This window comes from Muntiacus reevesi, chromosome X (genome assembly GCF_963930625.1).
Source record: "Muntiacus reevesi chromosome X, mMunRee1.1, whole genome shotgun sequence".
NCBI lineage: Eukaryota > Metazoa > Chordata > Mammalia > Artiodactyla > Cervidae > Muntiacus > Muntiacus reevesi.
In genome coordinates, this window is record NC_089271.1 from 24,001,283 (window position 1) to 24,008,937 (window position 7,655).

General features: G+C 46.3%; 1 pseudogene; it reads left to right on the forward strand.

Moving 5' to 3' along the window:
- Positions 1-7,608, forward strand: LOC136154361 (melanoma-associated antigen B5-like; annotated as a pseudogene).
- Positions 7,609-7,655: the final 47 nt, after the last annotated feature.

The following is a 7,655-nucleotide window of genomic DNA, read 5'->3' on the forward strand; positions in this document are numbered from 1 at the left end:
ATGAGGAAGATAACCAGTCAAGATGAGGAAGATTCATGTTCCTCCCATGTCTCAACTTCTACTGAGAAGACCTACAGTGATACTCTGAACACCATGACAAGTTTGTTGGAGCAGTTCCTTCCGTATAAGTAAAAAATTAAGCAGTCCATTATGAAGGAAGACATGCTGAAGATTATCCACCCAAGATACCATGACCGATTTGCCGAGATTCTCGAGAGCTTCTGGACACATTGAGGCTCTCTTTGCAGTTGACTTGAAGGAAGTTGACTCAACCATCCACTCCTATGACCTTGTCAGAAAACTGAACCTGCCCAACAATGGCAGGGTGTGGGATGGTAGGTGCTTACCTAAAACCGGTCTCTTGATGACAGTTCTGGGTGTGATTTTCCTGAAGGGCAACTGTGCCACTGAGGAAGACATCTGGAGATTCTTGAATATAATGCTAGTATATGCTGGGAGAAAACACTTCTTCTTCGGAGAGCCCAGGAAGATCATCACCAAAGACTTAGTGATGATGAAGTACCTGGAGTACCACCAGGTTGCCAGCAGCGATCCTCCACATTACAAGTTCCTGTGGGGCCCAAGAGCCCATGCTGAAACCAGCAAAATGAAAGTCTTGGAATTTTTGGCAAAAGTCAATGATAGAGTTCCCAGTGCCTTCTCAACACAATATGAAGAAGCTTTGCGAGATGAGGAGGAGAGAGCTCGAGCCACAGACAGGTCTGGTATGACTGTCACTTCCAGGCACGTTCCATGGCCATGTCCAGCAGCTTCTCCCACATCTACTTAAAATCAAGACTTTTAAAAAACCATCCAGATAAGAACATTTGATATCAAAACAGGGACTTTTGTTGAAATGGGAAGCAATCTCACAGTAAAACTGCTGGGAGAATGGAATGAAAAAATAAAATGAAAAAATTTCAAAACATGATCAACCTTGATTTCTCTCCATCTTTTTTGTCTTCTGTTTTGTAAAATTAAATAATTAATACCTTGATATGCTTATTAAAAAATGCAGGAGGTATTAAACCTTAACAAGTTAGACCTCTTACTGTATTCATTTTTTTTTTGAGCATCTGCTCTTTGAAAGGCTCTATGCTAGTTTTGGTGAGGATAAGATCAAGACCTAGCCTATGCCCATACAACTTTAGAAACGGTCGCTGCAATTACATAAGGAAGATGTTGAGATTGCCTTTATGAATGACAGGAAAGTAAAAAGACTATCCAGGAAGAAATCTCTACCTGGGGTAACGTCCTGATTTGTTAGGCTTTCCACAACAAAATCCCACAGAATGCGTGGCTGAAACAACTGAAATTCTCAGAGTTCTAGAGGCTGCAAGTCCAAGATGAGGGCTGGTTTACCCTAAGGCCTCTCCCCTTGGCGGCCATGTGGCTGCCCTCTTCACTTGGAATTTCTTGTGAGTGCATATATCCCCGGTGCCTCCTCTTGTGTCCCAATCTCTTCTTGTCACACTGGGTTATGGCCCACCCTAATGACTTCATTTTAACTCAATCATCTCTTTAAAGACCTTATCTCTTACTACAGTTGCATTCTGAAGTACTCTGAGTTATGCCTTCAATATGCATTTTTGGAGGGGACACAATTTGGCCCCTAACAGACAGAAATGGAAGGTGTCTCTGCTCTAATCTCAACGCAGGAGATTCCAGTGCACAGACTGGTATTCTACACACATCATTTCCAGGGAGTTTCTGAGATGTAAGGGTGAACTCCCTTCAGGTGTGCAGGGAAGGAGGAAATTCTTCCCTTTACCCCTTTTGAGTTCTTGTGGTTAGACTACTAATAAAGCTGACACAAGACAGTGTAACAGGAGAAAAAGAGACAAATAGCAATTCATGTGCATAGTAGTGTCATAGAAATGGGACCTAAGAAGTCGGCAAAGTCGTATCCATTGAGTAGGTGATGCTGTCCAACAATTTCATGCTGTGTCATGCCCTCCTCTTCCTGCCAATCTTTCCCAGCATTGGGATCTTTTCCAAGGAGTCAGTTCTTCACATCAGGTCGCCACAGTATTGGAGTTTCAGCTTCAGCATCATTCCTTCCAATGAATGTTCAGGACTGATATCCTTTAGAATTGACTGGATAGATCTCCTTGCAGTCAAAGGGACTCTCACGCATCTTCCCCAGGAGGAACAAGACGGCAAGAGGAGTTGATGAACGTGGAATACATCTCTCTCCACGGATACATCAGGAATACACCTTCAGACACAGAAGTGCATGCAGAATACCAACTGAGAGTGGACAGGAGTACATGACCAGCAGAAAAGAATATATAGACCCACACAAAACTCAAGATCAAGCCCTGAGCCTTTAGAGTGGGTCACTGGCCCCAAGATCCTAGACTACCAGAGAACTAACCCTAGGGATATCAAATAGTGAGAATTCACACAAAAGAAACCACTGTAATACAAGACCTGCCATCACCAAACCACATAGCACCTTGTGCAGAACGCCTCATCTAAACAGCAAAGAAAACAAAAATACAAACCCCATCATCAGCAGACAGGATGACCAACTTACTCAGCCTTGCCCATCAGAGGAAAAAACAAACAAACAAAAACTCAGCACAAATCTCACCCTATAAGCAGCTTACACAAACCACTGGACCAACCTTAGAGCGCAGAAACAAAAAGCAAGAAATAATTCAACCTCGAAGCCTGGGAAGAGGAGACCTCAAAAATGATTATTAAAATAATAATAATAATGAAAAAGATAGAGAAATACTACACCAATGAAAGAACAAACCAGAAACACAGAAGTCCAAATAAATAAAGAGGAAATAGGCAAACTACGTGATCAAGAATTCATTGCTAAAGGGAATGCAGGGATAAAGATACTTTGGAAACTGTCTGGCAATTTCTTTTAAGTTAAATACCGTCTTATCATATGAGCTAGCAAATGAAAGTTAAGATATTTGCTGAAAAGAGCCAAAGGCTTAAGCCCATCCAAAAACATTCACCCAAATTTTAATAGCAGAATAAGTCATAGCTTCCAAGAACCGAAATCACCAAAGATGACCTTCAGTAGATGAGTGAGTAAACAAGCTATGGTAAGCTACATGGAACGCTATTCTGTCCTGGAAGAAAACATTTCAAACCATAAAAAGATATAGAGAAAATCCAATGTATATGGATTAGCAGAAGGAGCCAGTATCAAAAGCCTACATACTGTATGATTCCATCAATGTTATATTCAGGAAAATGCAAATCTTTGAAAAAGTAAAACGATCAGTAGTTGTCTGGGGTTCCAAGTGAGGTGTTGAGGGATGAACAGATGGAGCATGGGAGATACATAGGGCATTCAAACTCCTCTGTAGGACACAATGCTGACTGAGTTGATAAGAGCATACATTTGTCAAACACTAAAGAAGAAGAGAGTTCCAGAATAATATCTATTTCTGCTTTATTGTCTATGCCAAAGCCTTCGACTGTGTGGATCACAATAAACTGTGGAAAATTCTGAATGAGATGGGGATACCAGACCACCTGACCTGCCTCTTGAGAAAGCTGTATGCAGGTCAGGAAGCAACAGTTAGAACTGGACATGGAACAACAGACTGGTTTCAAAAAGGTGGGAATGGAAATTGATACAGCCACTATGGAGAACAGTAGGGAGATTCCTTTAAAAACTAGGATTAAAACTACCATATGACCCAGCAATAGAAATACTGGGCATAAACACTGAGAAAAGAATAATTGCAAAGACATCTGTATAATATCCAATGTTCATTGCAGCACTACTTACAATAGACAGGACATGGAAGCAAAGTAGACTTCAACTGACATATGACTGGATAAAGAAGTTGTGGTAGCCACATACAATGGAATAGTAGCCATAAAAAGGAACGCATGTAAGTCACCTGCAGTGAGGTGGATGCACCTAGAGCCTGTTATACAGAGCAAAGTAAGTTACAAACAGAAAAATAATGTACATTAACACATATACATGGAAAGTAGAAAATGGTTCTTAAGAACCTATTTGAAAGGCAGGAAGAGTGACCCAGATGTAGAGAATGGACATGTGGACACAACAACAGAAGGAGTGGGTGGGATGAATGGAGAGAGTGGCACTGACAAATATAGAGTACCATGTGTACAAAAGATAACTGGTGGGAAATTGCTATATAATACAGGGAGCTCAGCCTGGTGCTGTGTGACAGCCTAGAGAGGTGAGATGAGGGGGTGGGAGGAAGTCTCATCAGCCAGGAGGAATATGTATACTTAGAACTGATTCATCCTGGTGTATAGCAGAAACAACACAACATTATAAAGCAACTATCTGTCGATTAAAACAACTTTTTAAAAGTTGACTAATGTAAAAACTAGAAAAAAATATGGATAAGAACACATAGCCAGTACAGAGTTAGAGGCACCAATGCAAAATGAATAAAAGTCAGCAATAATGAAAAGCAAAATATCATGATAAGGATTTGATCCTCGAATTAAAATTCTTAGGTAACAGGCACAGAAGATATTGACACATGTAACAAACTTCAGAAATCTGGCATAAAAAAGATCAACAGAGCAAAATCAAGAGACTGGTCTAGAACAATCTACAATACTCAGACCATGTAACAGAAAACACACCATAAACAAAAGCAGCAATATAAATAATGTAGCTACAAAGAAACCTTAGAAAAATGCATGCAGTCTACAAAGGCAACAAGAAGAATTTCCTGAGTGCCATTGGAAAACAAGTCTCAAACAGAATAGTATGCTATGTGTATTCATGAGGACATAGTGTAAGACTGTTGAGTTTCCTTAAATTCTTTACAGATTTAGTTCCACATTCAGAGTAGCTGAGACCACAATCAAACGTGGGCAGTTGTTTCCTGTACCCAGAACAAACCATGGAAAGCTTATACAAGGAATAAAGACAACTACTAACAAAAGCAAGAACACAAAACTAAATAATCTCTGAGGAACAATAAGTCTCCATTGAACTGGACCCTATGACTGCCCAGGTCGGGGAGTACTTTGAGGCTGACACAGGTGTGCAGGCCACAAAGGAAACAGACAACAGGATCAGCTGGAAAAGGCTTTGAACTGGAGCACTTGATTCTTCCACCGGGCCGTGGGACCATGAATCTCTACCGCGTCACTGAAGGAACCTGAGGCAGCATCCCAGAGCCCCATGCCAGGATCACGGGGCACCAAAGTTTGGGGTGGACAAGGCAGTATGGCCCAGAGGTCATGAAATAACCAGCACAAACTTTGTTAGTGGTTGACAACTGGCACTTTTAAATGATCACCTTAAGAGACTGTCACACGTGGACCAAAAGAGAAAAGCTTGTATCAGAGTAGTTGTACAAAAGGACAGAAATTCATCTCAGGACTTTCGAGCAATGCTCCTGCAGTGGACGAAGAGCCCACAGCGAAAACTGCCAGGCTAAGGAGCCCCTTCACTTTCTCTGCTGGGATTGTGTGGGCCATGGTTGGGGACAGGCGTGGATTTATACCAGAAAGGGAAGGATTTCCAGGTCCGCCTGCACTCGATATGAAGATCCTGAGTGAGATGTGAGGGGTTCCATGCTACAGAAGGCATTCTCCCACCCTTCCCTCTCGCTTATCTTACCTGCAGCAGCCATTTCCAGGTAGTCTTAGGCAGAAGCGTCCAGATGAGATGCCCGTGCACTTCTCACCAGGACTCTGGGGATTTGACATCGTCCAGGTGATGCCTTGTCCTCAGGTCAGCAGCCGGGACGTAACGGAGCATTACGGTCAGGGCAAGATAGGGATAGAGGACAGAGAGCATCACTCAGCACACAGGAAGTGGCCCCAGAGTGCCCTCACTGTCCGTCTCAGCAGCTCCAGGAAGGCTGTCGGGCTCGGGATCCCAAGTTCTTCCTGCTTGGTTTATTGAGAAGTGCGAGGCAAGGAGTGAGGCCAGCTGAATGAGCTCAGCAGGGACGTCGCAGGACCCCCTATGAGGACAAGAAAGGAACACATCCCCATCTTGCGGAAAATTCCCCCGGAAGCCCGCCCACCCAGGCCCCGCCCCTGCTGTCCTCCTGCAGCCCAGATGCGCATGACAGGAAGTGACGGTCCGCTAACCAGGGTGGGGCTCATGCCATCTTTGAGATGGCTGCTATCTTTGAGAGCGGCTGTAGCTGTGACCAGAGGGAGGAGTCCGAGGTCTCATCAGGTGTCCAAGTTGGAGATGACATGAGTTACAAGTGCACTGCATAGTTACAAAGATACGCCCTGGCACTCCCAACACCCTTTCCATCCGAAAAGAGGGGACTTCAAGCTCCCCAGAAACCCTGCACCTGCTCTCCGCCTGGAGGCTCGGGCCTGGCTCTTAGGGCAATGTCCATTGGCTTCGTACGCGGGTTCTCAGGACATAACCTGGGTCCAGGGGTGGTCGATCTGGGTGCAGGGTTGGTGGACCCTGGCTCTGTTCAGTAGAATGAAGTCCGGGATTCTGTGGATTGAAGGAGGGACCTGTGGGGGGACTGAGGGTCTCCACACCCAAGATTGGCGGCCACGCCTAACCCCTTATGCAGCGTGACTTGGTGGGAGAGCAACTGGTCAGCACCTCAGCAGTTCTAAAGGCTGAGGGGATCCCTGACTGCGATCGCTGTCACGGGACACTCAGGGAAGCGGAGACCTCGTTCCGAAGGACCGGCAGCCAGTCAGCAGAGGGAGGATGTCCGGGACCGGGAGGAATCAGGGTAATCACCATCCTCCGCGTCACACGGCCAACTCAGGACCCTCCTCTGTGGTCAGCACTTCCTCCCACTCAAACACGGCGACGGGGGTGGCAGTCTGTCAGGGGAGGTTGGAGCTTGCTTGTGAAGGGGCACCCTTGAGACAGCAGAAGGGCGGGTGCCGGCACTCTTCATTGGGGGCCTGAGCACTACCTCCTCTCCTCCTCTGGGGTGACAGGGAAGGTGGCAGCGTCAACTTCAGAGCGAGAAAGGGAACAGGGTGGGTGGGTTTGTAGGTGGGGGTGGATATGAGGGATTCTTGCCCCAGTTTTCACCATGACTCTGAATGTGAACTGAGAGGAAATACCCCGTGCCAGCCCCAACAGGCCTCCCTCTAACGCCCAGGCAGGGCTGTCTGCCTGTGCCCCAGCAGTCACTCTCACTTCCTACTCAGCGGTCTCAAGGGACAAGCTCACCAGGAGAACACGAGACTTGTCGGTCCAAGAGGACTGGCCTCAAGGACCCCTCAGAGGCGACTTTGCTTATATCCGGGGAGGACTGTCCTCACTGAAGTTGCTCACAACATCTGCTTGTCCCTCCTTTAGGTGCCCTCCTTGCCTGCCACCCTGCCTGCACACACCTGTGACCCATAACCTGTGTCACCATGCCTCGGAGGCACAAGAACAAGTACCATGCCCGTGTGACATGCCACAGGTCCAGGGAGACGCTCACTTCCCAGGAGGCCCAGACTAGTGCTGCAGCCCCCAAAGAGGCGGGCCCTCCTCTCCCTTGTCTGTCCCTCAGGGTTTTCCCTCCAGCTCCCCTGCTACTGGAGATCACCAGGTACTTCAGGGAGCCATGGCCCCGAGCTCTCCTGATGCAGGGCCTTTCTGCACAGGATCTGATGAAGGTGCCCAGGGCCCAGAGGAGGAAAGTGTAGGAGTCTCCCAGGCAGCCCCAGCCACTCAGAGCACTCGCAAAGATCCT